The sequence below is a fragment of the Scyliorhinus canicula genome, chromosome 12 (assembly GCF_902713615.1).
Source record: "Scyliorhinus canicula chromosome 12, sScyCan1.1, whole genome shotgun sequence".
In the NCBI taxonomy this organism is placed as follows: domain Eukaryota; kingdom Metazoa; phylum Chordata; class Chondrichthyes; order Carcharhiniformes; family Scyliorhinidae; genus Scyliorhinus; species Scyliorhinus canicula.
In genome coordinates this window covers 19607626-19627090 of record NC_052157.1, presented here as the reverse complement: position 1 = coordinate 19627090, position 19465 = coordinate 19607626, and positions in this window count along the sequence as shown.

Sequence of the window (19465 nt, the reverse complement as noted above, 5' to 3'; positions counted from 1 at the left end):
TAATTCCAACTATTTATTGAATTCAAATTTCACCATCTGGCCCAGTGACAATACTACTGTGCCACTGTCTTGCTAAGTACACAAGTATATGCTGATACAGATATTTCTTCATATAGGTATATGCTCATACAGGTATATATTCATATAGGTATCTATACATACAGGTATATGCACATACAGGTCATGTATTCATACAGGTATATATTCTTTTTTAAAAATTCATTTACGGGACGTGGGAATCGCTGGTTAGGCCAGCATTTATTGCCCATCCCTAGTTGCCCTTCAGAAGGTACTGGTTTCAGCCAGCAGCCTTCTTGAACTGCTGTAGTCCTTCAGGTGTTGGCACACCCACTGTGGTGTTAGGGAGTTCTGGGGTGTTGTCCCAGCGCCGGCGCAGGAACGGCGATATATTTCCAAGTCAGGGTGGTGAGTGACTTGGAGGAGGACCTGCAGGTGGTGGGGTTCCCAGGTATCTGCTGCTTTTGTCATTCTAGGTGGTAGTGGTCATTGGTTTGGAAGGTGCTGTGTGAGGAACCTTGGTGAGTTACTGCAGCGCATCTTGTAGATGGTAGACATGGCTGCCACTGTTCGTCGGTACTGGTGGGAATGAATGTTTGTGGAAGGAGGAGCAATAAAGCGGGTTGCTTTGTCCTGGGTGGCGTCGAGCTTCTTGAGTGTTGTTAGAGCTGCACTTATCCAGGCAAGTGGAGAGTATTCCATGGCACTCCTAACTTGTGCCATGTAGATGATGGACAGGCTTTGGGGATTCAGGAGATGAGTTACTCGCCGTAGGATTCCTGGCCTTTGACCTGCCCTGGCATCCACAGTATTATTTTAGAAATAAATTTAGAGTACCCAATTAAGGGACAATTTAGTGTGGCCAATCCACCTATCCTGCACATCTTTGGGGTGTAGGGGTGAAACCCATGCAAACACGGGGAGAGTGTGCAAACTCCACACGGACAGTGACCCAGGACCGGGATCGAACCTGGGACCTCGGAGCCATGAGGCAGCAGTGCTAACCATTGCACCACCATGCTGCCCTTGGTAGCCACAGTATTAATGTGGCTAGTCCAGTTCAATTTCTGATCAATGGTAACCCCAGGATGTCGATCGCGGGGGATTCAGCGATGGTAACGCCATTGACCGTCAAGGGGCAATGGTTAGATCCTTTCTTGTAGGAGATGGTCATTGCCTGGCACTTGTGTGGCGCGAGTGTAACTTGCACTTGTCAGCCCAACCCTGGATATTGTCCAGGTCTTGCTGCATTTGGACACGGGCTGCTTCATTATCTGAAGAGTCATGAATGGCGCTGAACATTATGCAGTCATCTGCAAACATCCCCATTTCTGATCTTGTGATGGAAGGCAGGTCATTGATGAAGCAGATGATATTGATGATATGATGGTTGGGCCTAGGACACTAGCCTGAGGAACTCCTGCAGTGATGTCCTGGAGATGAAATGATTGACCCCCAACCACCTCAACCATCTTCTTTTGTGCCAGGCATAAGAACAAGAGAACTAGGAGCAGGAGTAGGCCATCTAGCCCCTCGAGCCTGCTCCGCCATTCAATGAGATCATGGCTGATCTTTTGTGGACTCAGCTCCACTTTCCGGCCCGAACACCATAACCCTTAATCCTTTTGTTCTTCAAAAAACGATCTATTTTTACCTTAAAAACATTTCATGAAGGAGCCTCAACTGCTTCACTGGGCAAGGAATTCCATAGATTCACAACCCTCTGGGTGAAGAAGTTCCTCCTAAACTCAGTCCTAAATCTACTTCCCCTTATTTTGAGGCTATGCCCCTGAGTTCTGCTTTCACCCGCCAGTGGAAACAACCTGCCCGCATCTATCCTATCTATTCCCTTCATAATTTTATACGTTTCTATAAGATCCCCCCTCATCCTTCTAAATTCCAATGAGTACAGTCCCAGGCTACTCAACCTCCCCTCGTAATCCAACCCCTTCAGCTCTGGGGTTAACCTAGTGAATCTCCTCTGCACACCCTCCAGTGCCAGTACGTCCTTTCTCAGGTAAAGAGACCAAAACTGAACACAATACTCCAGGCATGGCCTCACTAACACCTTATACAATTGCAGCATAACCTCCCTAGTCTTAAACTCTATCCCTCTAGCAATGAAGGACAAAATTCCATTTGCCTTCTTAATCACCTGTCGCACCTGTAAACCATCTTTTTGCCGACTCATGCACCAGCACACCCAGGTCTCTCTGCACAGCAGCATGTTTTAATATTTTATCATTCAAATAATAATCCCTTTTGCTGTTATTCCTACCAAGATGGATAACCTCACATTTGTCAACATTGTATTACATCTGCCAGTCCCTAGCCCATTCACTTAACCTATCCAAATCCCTCTGCAGATTTACAGCATCCTCTGCACTTTTTGCTTTACCACTCATCTTAGTGTCATCTGCAAACTTGGACACATTGCCCTTGGTCCCCAACTCCAAATCATCTATGTAAATTGTGAACAATTGTGGGCCCAACACTGATCCCTGAGGGACACCACTAGCTACTGATTGCCAACCAGAGAAACACCCATTAATCCCCACTCTTTGCTTTCTATTAATTAACCAATCCTCTATCCATGCTACTACTTTACCCTTAATGCCATGCATCTTTATCTTATGCAGCAAACTTTTGTGTGGCAGCCTGTCAAAGGCTTTCTGGAAATCCAGATAGACCACATCCATTGACTCCCCGTTATCTACCGCACTGGTAATGTCCAAAAAAAATTCCATGAAATTAGTTTGGCACGACCTGCCCTTCATGAACCCATGCTGCGTCTGTCCAATGGGACAATTTCCATCCAGATGCCTTGCTATTTCTTCCTTGATGATAGATTCCAGCATCTTCCCTACTACCGAAGTTAAGCTCACTGGCTTATAATTAGGGTTAGCCTACCTCCTTTTTTAAACAGTGGTGGCACGTTTGCTAATTTCCAATCCGCCGGGACCACCCCAGAGTTTAGTGAATTTTGGTAAATTATCATGAGTGCATCTGCAATTTCCCTAGCCATCTCTTTTAGCTCTCTGGGATGCATTCCATCAGGGCCAGGAGACTTGTCTATCCTTAGCCCCATTAACTTGCCCATCACACCTCCTTAGTGATAACAATCCTCTCAAGGTCCTCACCTGCCACAGCCTCATTTCTATCAGTCACTGGCATGTTATTTGGATCTTCCACTGTGAAGACTGACCCAAACAACCAGTTCAGTTCCTCAGCCATTTCCTCATCTCCCATTATTAAATCTCCCTTCTCATCCTCTAATGGACCAATATTTACCTTAGCCACTCTTTTTTGCTTTATATATTTGTAGAAACTTATACTATCTGTTTTTATATTCTGAGCAAGTTTACTCTCATAATCTATCTGACTCTTCTTTATAGCTTTTTTAGTAGCTTTCTATTGCCCCCTAAAGATTTCCCAGTCCTCGAGTCTCCCACTAATCTTTGCAACTTTGTATGCTTTTTCCTTCAATTTGATTCTCTCCCTTATTTCCTTAGATATCCACCGTCGATTTTCCCTCTTTCTACCGTCCTTCCTTTTTGTTGGTATGACTCCAACCAACAGAGAGTTTCGTCCTGATTCCCATTGACCCCAGTTTAGTTGTGGTTCCTTGATGCCATACTTGGTCAAATGCTGCCTTGATGTCAAGGGCAGCCACTCTCACCTCACGACTGGCATTCAGCTCTATTGTCCATGTTTGAACTAAGGCTGTAATGAGGTCAGGATATGAGTGATCCTCGCACAACCCAAACTGAGCATCCACAGTTATTGATGAATAAGTGTCGCTTGATAGCGCTGTTGATGACTCCTTCCATCACTTTGCTGATGATGGAGAGTAGACTGACAGGGAGGTAATTGGCTGGGTTGGATTTGTCCTGTTTCTTGTGTACGGGACACACCTGGACAATTTTCCACATTGCCGGGTAGATGCCAGTGTTGCAGCTGTACTGGAACAGCTTGGTTGGGGGTGCTGCCAGTTCTGGAGCACAATTCTTCAGTACTATTGCCGGAATATTATCAGGACCCACAGCTTTTGCAGTATCCAGTGCCTTCAGCCGTTACTTGATATCACGTGGAGTGAATCGTATTGGCTGAAGACTGACATCTGTGATGCTGGGGACCACCAAGGAGACCAAGATGGATCATTCACTTAGCACCTGGCTGAAGATTGTTGCAAATGCCTCAGCCTTGTCTTTTTCTGGGCTCCTCCATTATTGAGGATAGGGATATTTGTGGAGCCTCCTCCTCCAGTGAGCTGTTTAATAGTCCACCACCATTCATTGGTGGAATTCATTGCCGCAGAGTGCAGTGGAGGCCGGGACGCTAAATGGCTTCAAGGCAGAGATAGATAAATTCTTGATGTCGCGAGGAATTAAGGGCTATGGGGAGAATGCTGGGAGGTGGAGTTGAAATGCCCATCAGCCATGATTGAATGGCGGAGTGGACTCGATGGGCCGAATGGCCTTACTTCCACTCCTATGTCTTATGGTCTTATGGTCTTATTCACGGTTGGATGTGGCAGGACTGCAGAGTTTAGATCTGATGCGTTGGCTGTGGAATCACTTAGCTCTGTTTATTGCTGCTTGTGGTGTTTGGCACACAAGTAGTCCTTGTGTTGTAGCTTCACCAGGTTAACACCTTATTTTTTGATATGCCTGATGTTGCTCCTGCACTCTTCATTGAACCAGGATTGATCCCTGGCTTGGTGGTAATGGTAGAGTCAGGGATATGCCGGGCCATGAGTTTGCAGAATGTGGTTGAATACAATTCTGCTACTGCTGATAGCCACAGTGCCTAATGGATGCCCAATATTGAGTTGCTAGATCTGTTCGAAGTCTATCCCATTTGGCATGGCGGTAGTGCCACACAACATGATGGAGGATATCCTCAATGTGAAGACGGAACTTTGACCCATTTAGGACCCAGCCAGCTCGGTCTGTGGTGGTACTATCGAGCCACTCTTGGTGATGGACATTGAAGGCGCCCACCCAGAGCATATTCTGCGCCCTTGCCACCCTCAGTACTTCCTCCAAGTGGTATTCAAGGTGGAGGAGTACTGATTCATCAGTTGATAGTGGCCATACATAGTAATCAGGAGGTTTCTTTGTCCATGTTTAACCTGAAGCCATGAGACTTCATGAGGTCCAGAGATGATGTTGAGGATTCCCAGGGCAACTCCCTCCCGACTGTATACCACTCTATACCACTGTACCGCCACCTCTGCTGGGTCTGACAAACAGATATATGCCGGTGAGACAGGACATACTCAGGAATGGTGATAGTGGTGTCTCTGATATTGTCTGTCAGGTGTGATTCTGTGATATGACTATGCCAGAGTGTTGCTTAACTAGTCTGTAAAACAGCTCTCCCAACTTAGGCCGGTGTCATTTCCGGTGCCTCGTTCGGTGCTGGGTAGTCCGTCCAATTTCATTTCTTTTTTGTGTTTTTGTAGCGGTTGAATGAGTGGCTTGCTCAGCCATTTCAGAGGGCATTTAAGAGTCAACCACATTGCTGTGGATCTGGAGTCACTTCTCGGTCAGGTAAGGACGGCAGGTTTCCTTTCCTAAAGGACATTAGTGAACCAGATAGGTTTTTACGACAATGGCTTCATGGTCATCATTAGACTTTTAATTCCAGATATTTTATTGAATTCAAATTTCACCACCTGCCGTGGTGGGATTCGAACCCGGATCACCAGATCATTATCCTGGGTTTCTGCATTACTAGTCCAGTGACGATAGGTCTACGCCACCGCCTCCCCTTCATACAGTTATATGCTCATATAGCTACATATTTATACAGGTATACGCTCATACAAATATATATTTATATAGGTAAATGATCATACAGGTATATGATCATATAGGTATATGTTCATACACATATATGTTCATGCAGGTATATGTTCATACAGGTATGTAATAATCTTTATTAGTGTCACAAGTAGGCTTACATTAACACTGCAATGAAGTTACGGTGAAAATCCCCCTTTCGCCACACTCCGACGCCTGTTCGGGTACACTGAGGGAGAATTCAGAATGTCCAATTCACCTAACAAGAACGTCTTTCGAGACTTGTGGGGGCAAACCGGAGCACCCGGTGGAAACCCACGCAGACATGGGGAGAACATGCAGTATCCACACAGACAGTGACCCAAGCCAGGAATCGAACCTGGAACCCTGGCACTGTGAAGCAACAGTGCTAACCACTGTGCTACCGTGCCACCCATGTAAGTATATGTTCCATGTGTGTTCATGTAGGTGTATGTTCCTATAGGTATATATTCATACTGGTATACGTTCATAGAGGTATATGTTCATACACATATATGCTCATGCATGTCTATGTTCATACAGGTATGTGTTCACACAGGTATATGTATAATTGGGCATCAACATGACGTTATGTGCTCACTTGTGAAAGACTCGTGAAGAAACATAAAGAGACACAACTGTAGTTGTAAATTTCAACGTTTATTTGGAAAAACTGAGGTGCAAGAAAAAATTTAATTGAACATCATCAAATCAGATAAATTGGAAGAATGGTTTATTTGCACAAATAGAACACTTAAATTACACCACTTTACAAAATGTACACATTTTTTGCTGAATTTATGTAGAACAGACTTTATACAACTTTTGTGTCAACATCGAAATGAGAAAAGTCTCTGATCCATCAAAGGGTATAACACTCTCTCATAGTTCACACATCAACATAAAACATTCATGGACATTCTATGCAATGCAGTGCTGTGAGGTGTAAACCTGGTAAAGCTACAACACAGGACTACTCGGATGCCAAATAACATGAGCAGCGAGTAATAGACAGAGCAAAGCAATTCCACAATCAACGGATCCGATCTAAGCTCTGCAGTCCTGTCACATCCAGCTGTGAATGATGGTAGAAAATTGAGGGCTCACTGGAGGAAGAGGCTGCACAGATGCCCATCCTCCAAGATGGCAGCACATCAGTGCAAAAGACTGGGCGGGATTCGCCGTTTCTGACACTAAGTGTTGACAGCACCACAGAATTTGTGGACTTTCACGACAGCTGGCGCCACACCTGGACATTTTGTGTTACTGTTAAGGGGCTAGGTGGAGTACAATTGATTCCAATGAAAAAGGGTGTGGGATTGGCCGGGTCTGTGGTTGACATTCAGGAGGCTGACAAGCTGCAGCCACACATACACATTACACTCCCCACACACTCATCTGAGCCAACAGGGTGGCACAGGTTACTGGGGTGCGTCCATTCAGTCGACTGGGGCCGGAGGCCACTACGACCTGTGGCACTATGTTCACAGTGGCTAATCAGCGGCATGGGCAGCTACATGAAAAAAATGAAAATGAAAATCGCTTATTGTCACGAGTAGGCTTCAATGAAGTTACTGTGAAAAGCCCCTAGTCGCCACATTCCGGCTCCTATCCGGGGAGGCTGGTACGGGAATCGAACCGTGCTGCTGGCCTGCTTGGTCTGCTTTAAAAGCCAGCGATTTAGCCCAGTCAGCTAAACCAGCCCCTAAACAGGCTAAACATGCCTGCCTTGCCGCCTGTAGTAATAGTGTTCCATGTCCATCCACCCCGACCCCGCAGCCCACTGCCTGGCCACCCCCCGCTACTCCCCCCCCCCACCTCCCCCCGGCCCTGCTAGAAGCACCCCAGGGAGCGGGACAACTGTCAGCAAACTATGGCGATGTTGGACACTTTCCGTACCCCCTCTCCCTCCATCAGCAGCCACTGCGCCTGCTTCTCGATTTTTAAAAGCACAAGTGAACCGCGCCGTCGGGAACTCGGCCCATCGGAGGAGGAGAATCGTGGAGGCCCCGGAAAATATTGGGTCGGGCCCTCTAATGATATGCAAATGGTTTTACTTCACATGTGTTCCAGTACTCATTGACGCCGCTGTCGTGGTGATGGAGAATTGCAACTTGCCGTCAAATCGGTGCCCACCGTGATTTTGGCATCGGAACCGATTCTCACGCCCAATCGTGTTTTGCGCTTTCAGAGTCGATCAATGGAGAATCCCACCCAAGGCATTTACAACAATCTTCAGTCAGAAGTGCAGAGTACAGCCAAAGCACTGGATTCTACCCAGCAATGTGCAAAATTGCTCGGGTATGTCCTGTCCTGTCCTGTACCAAAAAGTTGGAAATTCGCCTCCTGATTCCCAAACAGTTCAGAAGGAGGCCATTCGGCCCATGAAGTCTGCACCTGCCCTTGGAAAGAGCACCTTTTCTGTACCCGCAATCCAGTAACCCCACCTAACCTTTTTTGGGCACTAAGGGCAATTTAGCATGGCCAATCCACCTAACCTGCATATATTTGGACTGTAGGAGGAAACCGGAGCACCCGGAGGAAACCCACACAGAGACAGGGAGAACGTGCAGACTCCGCACAGACAGTGACTCAAGCTGAGAATCGAACCTGGGACCCTGGAGCTGTGACGCAACCACAGTGCCGTCCATAAACAAGGCTCAAGTCAGGAATGTGATGGAATATTCTTCATTTGCTTGGATAAGTGTAGCTCCATTAACACTCATGAAGTGGAACACCATCCAGGACCCAGCAGCCTGATTGTTTGAAACCCCATCCACTACCCTAAACATTTGCTCCCTCCACCACTGCCGTACAGTGCCAGTGGTGTGTACCATCTACAAGATGCACTGCAACAACTTACCAAGGCACTTTCAAAAGCATCTTCCAAGCCCTTTACCATTACCACCAGAACGACATGGACAGCAGATCATAGGAGGACCACCGCCTGCAAGTTCCCCTCTAAACCACACACCATCCGAATTTGGAACTATATTGCCATTCCTTCACTGTCCCTGGTTCTCCCTTCCCAACAGCACTATGGAAGTACCTACTACACATACACTGCAGCAGTTCAAGAAGGTGCCTCACTACCACCTTCTCAAGGAAAATTAGGTATGGGCAATGAAGAGTTAGCGATGTCCACATTTTATGGATTAATACATTTGTAAAAATCCAATATTTTGAAATCAAGCCTTCAAAAATGTATTTCAGAAAACAATTTCAGATAAAAATAACTTTCATTCTAATAATTGGAATACTGTTGGAGTAGGGATTGGCAGAATTTCTCGAGTAAAAATACAGGTGTAAAGCAAGCCGATTTAGTGGTGCGGCCTGTGATTGATTGAAAGTGCACCAGTTTCATTGCTAAATTAATGAGGCCTATTTCACTGGTGTCCGCACTGGGTTCCTGGTCGTACAATGATCAAGAACGAAAGGGCACAGGTTTAAAGTGATTTGCAAAGGAAGCAAATGTGATGTGAGAGAAAACACTTTTTCACACAACGAGTGGTTCGGGTCTGGGATGCACTGGCTGGAAGTGCGTTTGAGGCATTCAAGAGGGCATTAGATGATTACTTGAATAGAAACAGTGTGCAGGGGTACGGGGAAAAGGTGGGGAAATGACGCTCAGTTGTGATGCTCATTTGGAGAACCAGTGCAGACATGATGGGCCAAATGGCCTCTTTCTGCACCGTAAGAAAATCGGGCGCGATTCTCCGCTCCCCACGCCGGGTGGGCGAATCGTGGGAGGGCCGGGCGACTCACGACACGCGCCCCTGGCACCCCCCGCGATTCTCCCACCCCCTGCTTGGATGAATCGGCACTCGCCGTTTTTCACGGCGACCGGCGATTCTCCGGCCCGAATGGGCCGAGCAGCCTTCCGCTCCCGACCGGTTCACGACGGCAGCAACCTGACCTGGTCGCTGCCGTCGTGAACATAGGCACCAAATGCTCGTTTGTGGCTTGTGGGGGGCGGAGAGGGGAGTGAGCACCACGGCCGTGCTCGGGAGGGGACTGGCCCGCGATCGGTGCCCACCGATCGTCGGGCCGGCGTCTCCAAGTGACGCACTCTTTCCCCTCCGCCGCCCCGCAAGATCAAGCTGCCACGTCTTGCGGGGCAGCGGAGGGGAAGACAGCAACCGCGCATGCGCGGGCTGGAGCCGTCAGCCCTCGTGATGTCAGCCACGCATGCGCGGGTTGGTGCCGACCAACCTGCGCAAGCGCGGCTGACGTCACTTAGGCGCCGCTGTCGCGTCATTCTCTGCGCGCCGCCTGCCCGGCGGCCGAGAATAACGGAGCGCTGCTCCTAGCCTCCCGGGTGGGGGTGAATAAGGTGTGAGGAGCGGCCTCTGAGGCCGTCGTGAAACTCGGCCGAGTTCACGACGGCCTTCCCGATTCCGCGCGGGAGCGGAGAATTCCACCCACTGTGATTCTGAGATATAAATTGAGAAACTAATGCTCATTCAAGGATCCTTTTTGAAAACTAGGCAGCAATGAAAAGGGGAGGCACCATTGGGATTTGAGATGCCTGGGAGAGGGATGTTATAAAAAAATACTGTGATGTCATGATTAGACAAATTAACCATCTCTCTATGCCTGTCTCCACTTTCACCTTGGATAACAAGTATAAGGATCTCATGGATTTCTTTGTCACCGAAATTTAAACTATCCCATCAGTAGCCTCTGCTATGACCCACCTATCCATCAGTCCAACAGGACTAAACTTCTCTAAAACTTCCCCCTGCCCTATACCTGAACTGGTGTATTCCTCCATTTCTCTACTAACTCCCCTCATGCCACCTTCGAGTGCATCTTCTTCGTAAGCCCCACCTCACGCAGCCTTGACCTGATTCCCACTAAACTACAGACCACCCAACTTCATTCCCTGCTTCCCGTGTTAACTGACATGATTAAACATCCTTCTCAAGTTCTGTCCCTCTCTCCTTCAAATCTGCCACTATCAGCCCTCTCCTCAGGAAACCATCGCCTGACCCCCCCTCCGTCCTTGCAAACAGTCCCATCTCCAACTTTCCTTTATTATCCAAAGTCCTAAAACATGTGGAGGGTCCCAAATGAGTGCCCATAATTCTCGGTACTTCATAATTGAGTCCCTCTGATGAGGTTTCCCCACTGTCACAGGACCAAAACTGCTCTCTCATAAATGACGTCTGGTGTAACTGTGCTAAAGGCAAACTATCCCTCCTCATCCTCCTTGACATGTTTGCAGTCTTTGACACAATTGATCACACCAATCTTCTCCAGTGCCTCTCCACTGAATGCCAGCGGTGAGGAACTGTGCTCACTTTTATCTAATCTATCTAATCATGGCCCAAAACGGGGCCATCAATGCCTTCTCTTCCCATTGCTACACAATTACTTCTGATGATTGCCCAAGGACTTATCCATGCCACCCTCCTATTTCTCAACTGAATGCTGCCCCTCAGTCTGTCAGTTTTCACACGTATGCTGTCGCCACTCAACTTTACCTCATCACCGCCTCCACAAACTGTCTCTAAATTGTCAGACTGCTTCTCCAACATCCAGAACTGGATGAGCAAAAATACTTGGATCTGCACCTTAAGTGCTCTAAGCTACAGGGCTATGGACCAGGCGCAAGAAAGTGGGATTAGAAAGGACACCAGGGTGTCTTCGGGCTGGCATGGACAAGATTGGCCGAATGACCTGTTTCTGTGCTGTAGCTTTTCTATGACTCCATGATTCCATGATTGGCGGTGGAGGCTGGGATAGGATGAGTCAGGGGGTAATTGGGTGGCCACTGTGGGGGGGGGGGGGATGGCAATCAGTGTGGGAGGGGGGTGTCGGTGGTCAATGATGGGGCCTCAGAATGTGGGGAGTATGGTGGGGCTATAGGGTGGGTGTGTTATATTTATCCAGAAGTTACAAGTGGTTTTAACTCTTCTAACTTTTCCAGAGTAACTATTACTGCTGCACAGTCAGAATTATCCGAAGTTTGGGATTTACATTGCAGCCTCGGATGGTTCCCAGCAAGCAGCAATTGCCCATCGTAAGCTTGAACTTCCCGGGAAATTGCCATGCATTCCTTACTTGGGAACTCCTGGCTTCGGGCAAGGATATGGAGGGAGGGGATCAGGGCTGAGATGCAGGGGTGGGCTGGGTGGACTTAGATCAGTGCTCTTCAAACTCGGGGGTGTGACCCACGGGTGGGTCGCGGGCGGGTGTCTGGAGGGTCGCTGAGCCGTCCTTCGCGGCGCTCCCGATCGCGCAATTCCCCGCGCAGCAGCTGGCTTTTAATAACGCCGGCTGCAAGCGGCCTTTACAATGGCCGCGAACATGTTAAAAATATTTGGCCGCATTGCGCATGCACGCTCGATTATCAGCGCGCATGCGCAGTGTGGCCGCTAATTTCTTAAACGGTCGCAGCCTTTTGTTTTACAAGTTCGCGGCGGGGGGGGGGGGGGGGCGTTTATTCATTTTATTCATTTATTTAATTCATTTAATTTTTATTTTTTTAATTTATTTTACTCATTTTATTTTTTTAAAGTTCGGGGGTTTTATTCATTTTATTCATTTATTTTATTCATTTAATTTTTATTTTTTTCATTTATTTTATCCATTTTTTTTACAAGTTCGGGGATGGTTTTATTTGATAAAATTTTACAGGAAAAAAATGCAGAACTTTGGACAGATGGAGACTCCGTACTTTCCGACACCAAAAGGCTTCACCTTCATCCAATAGGTTCCATTGGAGGAGTGTGTACGAGAGCCAAAGGGACCCACAACCATTTCCTCCATTTTATCAGCAGCAAACGAGGTAAGAGAAAATGGTGAGTCGGTCAGGTCAGCCGGTGTGGGTTGCGACAGTCGGCTGGTGTAGGTCGCGAAGGTCGGCCGGGTTGGGTCCCGAAGGTTGGCCGGTTGGTAAAAATGGGTCCCCGGAAAAAAGGTTTGAAGAACACTGACTTAGATGGAGAGGTTGGGAAGTGGGGGCCGGTGGGGGGGACAGGAATGGGGGTCCTGGTGGATGAGGGGCAGCACAGTTGTTAGCACAGTTGCTTCACAGCTCCATGGTCCCAGGTTTGATTCCCGACTTGGGTCACTGTCTGTACGGAGTCTGCACGTTCTCCCCGTGTCTGGCGTGGGATTCCTCCGGGTGCTCCAGTTTCCTCCCACAGTCCAAAGATGTGCAGGTTAGGTGGATTGGCCATTATAAATTGCCCATAGTGTCCAAACATGTTAGGTGGGGGTTACTGGGTTACGGTGATTAGGGTGGAAGTGTGGGTGCTCTTCCAAAAGCCCGGTGCAGACCCGATGGGCCGAATGGCCTCATTCTGCACAGTAAATTCTATGATTCTATGAGGGGTGGTGGGGGGGGCTGGGAGGTTGTGTTCCCCAGCACACACTTGGGTTACCTTCCGTCTGATACGTTGACCTGGAACCTGGAAGATGATGGAAGTTTGTGTTGCTTCCCATCCAATCAGTCATGCAGCAGGAGTGGGCTGATCCTGTGTCTCTGCTTTAAAATATAATTATGATTGCTACCTGCAGCAACACATCTATCTAAAGTTGCCATTTGGTGAGCTTGTTAAATAGTTTGCGTTCTGTTGAAAGCAAACGCCTGCTGTAGTATTTCAAAAAAAGATCATCATGACTCTGGCCCAGATCCAGCTAATGACCTTTTCACAGGCAGTTTGAGGCTGTTATCCCAGTCTACTGAGCACAGAGTGTAGCTAAAGTGAAGCCTTACTTATTTTGCAGTCATAGTATCATGCAATTTCGAATCTCTCACTGACTCAGTACATACTGATGCATTTGTCTCCTGCTTGACCCCAGCTATTCTTTTTGGCTGGTTGCATTCTGCTTCATTCTTCATATTTTGCCTTTCCAATCAGTTTGTGCAACCTCTCTACAATGATAATTAAATTACATTTGGTAACCTGAAGCGGGCAACTAGTGAGAAGCTGGGTCATTGATTAATCACAGTTCTGCTTTTCCATTTCCACAGTTGTAGGAATCACACACATAACTGGGGGCAACTGCTCGTGGCATTATCGTGCCAACCCCTGGATCATGTGTATACATTCCGGCAGCAACCCTTGTCCCTGCCCGTCTGCCTCACCGATCACCCATAACCCCCACCGACTGCCGAGGCCTCTGGCCGTGCGGCTGAAGGCTACAGCCTCTGGGGAATTGGTAATTGTGGTTCAGTGAGCACTTCACACAACCCAAGTGGATTCCCGAGGGTGGGCAGGCCATGTAGCATGTGGAAGTCATTGCATAACATCCCAATCAGATCGCGATGCCTGGACAGTGTACCTGAACACTGCAGCAGGCAACACCACACACGCAGCAGCCAACATCTGAACACCCAAGGGATTGGACACAGTTCCGGGAGACATGGCAACGGCCGGAGAGTGGGCGAATGCCACGGGGAGGGGGTCAGCACCCGGTCTGGTTAATATTGTGAGCGGGTGACCGGGGTACAGGGCCTGTTGGCCGGTTGGGGGGCCTGCTGCAGCCGGGAGAACTCGCCCACTTCACCTAGGATGTGGCCTGGTCCTTCATCACAGCCTTACCCACACACCACCCCCCATTTCCCACCCTCCCAGCGTATGTGTCACATCACTCCAGGGTGCTGGGACTGTATCGACAGCAGAGAGCTGAGCACCAGTTCTCCTCAATCTATGCCATAGCCTTACCCCTGTCTGTCTGCTGAGTGCTCGCTCACACCCATCACCTGCACAGCGTGATGCATTGCGGAAGAAAGTGACAGATGCATCCTACTGGTTGTGCACAAGGTTGTTTATTGTTCAATACAGGTCCTCACCCTCCCGATGCCCCCCCCCCCCCAAACCCCCACCCTCCACACCCCCATTCACCCCCCAACCCCCCTCCACCAAACCCCCCCCCACACACCTGACCTACCCCGTCTCCCCCTCCCCCGGTGCCCTCAGTGATCCTCGACTTGCCTGGCACTCCTAGCTCTGCCACTACGCTGAGGTGGGGGAGGATGCACATCTGGGGCGAAATTCACCGCGGACCTACGTGACGCCCATTTCCGGCGGGCAAAAGCGGCGCCGGTGACTCCGACGTCGCGGCCTGCTTTTAGGCCCTAAGTCTCCGTTTCCGAAAGGGCCAGCAGCGGGCTGACGCTATACGCGTCAGTTTCACCCGCTGCGGAAGTGGCGCGTTGAGAGAGGGGGGAGGAGAGGGAGGAGAGGGGGGAGGGAGAGGGGAGAGAGAGGAGAGGGGGGAGGGAGAGGGAGGAGGGGGGAGGGAGAGGGAGGAGGGGGTACCAGCGTTGAGAGGAGAGGGGGGGTACCGGCGTTGAGAGGGGGGTAGGGGTGGTGGGTAGGGGTGGTGAGGGGGGTAGGGGTGGTGAGGGGGGTAGGAGTGGTGAGGGGGGTAGGGGCGTTGGAGGGGGGTAGCGGCGTTGGAGGGGGGTAGGGGTGGTGAGGGGGGGTTGAGGTAGGGGGCAGCGGCGTGCAGAGTGGGGTGACGGTGTGTTGGCCCCGGGCATCCGTCGCGCCCCCCCCCTCTGCACGCCGCTGCCCCCTACCCCAACCGCCCCCCACCACCCCACCCCCCTCCAACGCTCCTACCCCCTCACCACCCCTACCCCCCTCACCACCCCTACCCCCCTCCTCACCCCTACTCCCCTCCCCACCACTCCTACCCACCTCCAACGCCGCCCCTCCCTCTCTCTCAACGCCGGTACCCCCCCTCTCTCTCAACGCAGGTACCCCCCCTCTCCTCTCCTCTCAACGCCGGTACCCGCCCCCTCTCTCAACGCCAGTACCCCCCCCTCTCTCAACGCCGGTACCCACCCCTCTCTCTCAACGCCGGTACCCTCCCCTCTCTCTCAACGCCGGTACCCCACCCCCCCCCTCTCAACGCCGGTACCCCCCCTCTCTCAACGCCGGTACCCCCCCCCCTCTCTCAACGCCGGTACCCCCTCTCTCTCTCAACGCCGGTACCCGCCCCCCTCAACGCCGGTACCCCCCCCTCTCTCAACGCCGGTACCCCCCCCTCTCTCAACGCCGGTACCCCCCCTCTCTCTCAACGCCGGTACCCCCCCCTCTCTCAACGCCGGTACCCCCCCCCTCTCTCAACGCCGGTACCCCCCCCCCCCCTCTCTCAACGCCGGTACCCCCCCCTCTCTCAACGCCGGTACCCCCCCCTCTCTCTCAACGCCGGTACCCCCCCCTCTCTCAACGCCGGTACCCCCCCTCTCTCTCAACGCCGGTACCCCCCCCTCTCTCTCAACGCCGGTACCCCCCCCCTCTCTCAATGCCGGTACCCCCCCCTCTCTCTCAACGCCGGTACCCCCCCCCTCTCTCAACGCCGGTACCCACCCCTCTCTCTCAACGCCGGTACCCCCCCCCTCTCTCAATGCCGGTACCCCCCCCCTCTCTCAACGCCGGTACCCACCCCTCTCTCTCAACGCCGGTACCCACCCCTCTCTCTCAACGCCGGTACCCCCCCTCTCTCTCAACGCCGGTACCCACCCCTCTCTCTCAACGCCGGTACCCACCCCTCTCTCTCAACGCCGGTACCCCCCTCTCTCAACGCCGGTACCCCCCCTCTCTCAACGCCGGTACCCCCCCTCTCTCTCAACGCCGGTACCCCCCCCTCTCTCAACGCCGGTACCCCCCCCTCTCAACGCCGGTACCCCCCCCCCTCTCTCTCAACGCCGGTACCCCCCCTCTCTCTCAACACCGGTACCCCCCCCCTCTCTCAACGCCAGTACCCCCCCCTCTCTCAACGCCGGTACCCCCCCCCTCTCTCTCAACGCCGGTACCCCCCCTCTCTCTCAACGCCGGTACCCCCCCCCAATCCCTCCCCCCCAATCCACCCCTCTCCAACGCCGCTACCCCCGCACTCGATGTAGGTTACTGAACGGCGTCAACCATCATCAATGGTTGACACCGTTATAAACCTACTGTGACTTTCGCCGACGTGACCCGTGGCCACGTCGGCGGGACTTCGGCCCATCCGGGCCGGAGATTTGTTGACATTAAAAATTAAATGACATCCCGCCGGCGCCAGCTGTTCTCAGAGGCTGCCGGCAGGATTTGCACAACGCCGGTTTTTGGCCGCTCGGAAAATTCAAAACCCGGTGGGAGCGGGAATAATGCCGCCGCCGGCCGATTCTCCGACCCTGCGTGGGGTCGGTAAATTTCACCCCTGAGGTGGAGGTAGCCAGCTGCTTAGCTCGACCCGAAGCCTTCAATGCCCCTGGCAGGCGTCCTCTGGGGACTCTGAGGCAGGAGGGTCCCAGCTCACCTGTCGACAGCACATTCACAGTGCTGCCGCCCTGTCCCGTGTGCTGGCCCCAAAATGTGGCCTCATCAGAGGGGTGGAACCTGGGGGAGGTGGTGGCCACCGTTGCCGCCCCATGGGACGGGTCCGGGTTGACACTCAGCTCCCCGTCCTCCAGTCGGTGCCCATAGGACCCTGGGGTCCACGTTGGGATGGAGGACCAGCTGGTTCAAGCCTCGGCTGCACCATCTGGCCCTGCCAGCCCTGGCGGTTCCCCACTGTCTGCACCGTCATGTCGACGCTCTCGCCGATGCTCCTCAGTGAGTGGGACACATTCCCCAGTGACTGGGACATGCTCGGCAGCACCTCGGCAATGCCCACCTGCGACTCGGACAAGCTCAGCAGATCCTGGGCCATTCCCATCTGAGAGCCGGACATGTCCTGTAGAAACTCATCAAGGTCAGCCTGGTACTGGGTGACATTCCCCAGTGAGGCAGACATTCTGTTGAGACCTTCAGCCATGGACATCATCAACTGAGCGACGCCTTGGACACCTTCACTCATGGGCCAACATCATGCACCAGGCTCTCCACTGTTGTCACCACCCTAGCAGTATTGGCCTCGGTGCCAATCATTGCAGATGCCATCTCCCGTGCCCGTTGCCTCTGGGACTCCTCTAAACAGCTATGGATCTGCTGGAATGTTGCTGATATCTCCCTCTGAATGACCCGGCCACTCCCCATCGTCTCCATCAGGTCCGGGTAACCCACTTCCAGAGGATCAATATCAGGCTGGGACCCAGTTGGTTCCATGGATCCAGTAGACCTCTGACTGCTGTCGCACCTGGGAGCTGTTGCCTCCACCAGATGTACATCAGCAGTGTGGTGCTCACCAGATTGTGCCCCAGAGGCTTGTCAACTAACAGGTCCCACCGAGGTGTGTGTATCTGAGCTGGTGGAGGGCGGGGATGCCAGCTGTGACACGACTATAATGGTTGCATCCTCGAGCTCTCTTCCGAGGTGTTCTCCTCGGAATCAGGAGAGAATGCCGTCTGGGATGGGCCGGCACCGTCGGCTGATGGACCGACAGGAGAATGGACATGTGGTCAGTGGGAGGGATGGGTCAGTCAGTCAGGCAATCACCACCCATGTTTGACAGATCCTCCGGGTGGAACCCTGTGGTTTCTCATCTCTACAGCGTCCGGCGGCCTCTGCATTACTGACTGTCTTATCCTCGGCCACCCCGGTCGCATCCATCATCCGCTGCTTAAAGGAGGTGAGGATTCTCAAGCCCGGCACCCCACCACCAGTTTTGGCCCTCCCCCGTCGATTATGGGAGAGCTTTTCCTGAGGAGACACAGACAGGGCATCGTTAGAGTTGGGGTGGAGGAAGTGTGGAAGGGGTGGGTGGAGGGAGTGTTCAAGGGGGTGTGGGGTGGAGGGAGGGTTGGGGGTCACCTGGGAGATTGGGAGTTGGAAGCTCCCTTGGGGTGGGGGTGTCGTTGGTAACTACTCACTCGTGCTGTCTGTTGCAGGTCGTTGACCTTCTGCCGACACAGGAGGCCACTCCTCCTGGTCACGCTGCCCGAGCTGACTGCTGCCGCCACCTCATCCCAGGCAGCACTGGCTGCCTTGTGGCTCACCCTCCGGAACCCCGGGGAACAAGGCATCCCTCCTGGCCTCCATGGCATCTAGTAGCCTCCCCAAGTCAGTATCCCCGAATCTTGGGGCTGGTCTCCTGGACGCCATTGTTGCGAGCTGGCTGGGGTTGGCTCAGCAAGTGCAGCCTAAAGTGCTGCTCGAACTTGTTAGCGGGGGGCTGGTGAGCGCGGTACGGGCAAAGCAGCCGGCGAGCCATCATTTGGGGCGAGAAGCGGGTGAGGCCTCGTTAAGTGGACCAATTAACGTTGTATAGTGTTGCCAGCCGCGCTGGACAATTGAAAGCCTTCCCAAGGGCAATTAGGAATGGGCAATAAATGCTGGCCTATCCAGTGATGCCCACATCCCATGAAGTAATAAAAAGGGTGCTTGGGGAATTCTCAACTTGGCCCTACATCTCTTACTTTGGAGGCAACTACCAGCTGGTCCATATTCCATTGGTTGTTTAATATCTATGTAGCCATTACCAGTAATATTCCTTTTCAATTGAGCCCATTAAAAGTGGCCAGCATCCTACCCTCACAGAGATGTATTATAATTGTTATTGTTGCCACTCTTCAGTCAACCAGAGACTTCCTAATCTTTGCCTTGCATTGAACATCTTAGGCTGGATTCTCCGCTCCACGACAGGACGGAGAATCCGTTTTGGTGCCAAAATCGGTAGCGGCGCCGGTTTCTGAATTCTCCACCCCCTGAAAAGCAGTGTACTCTCGGAGTACA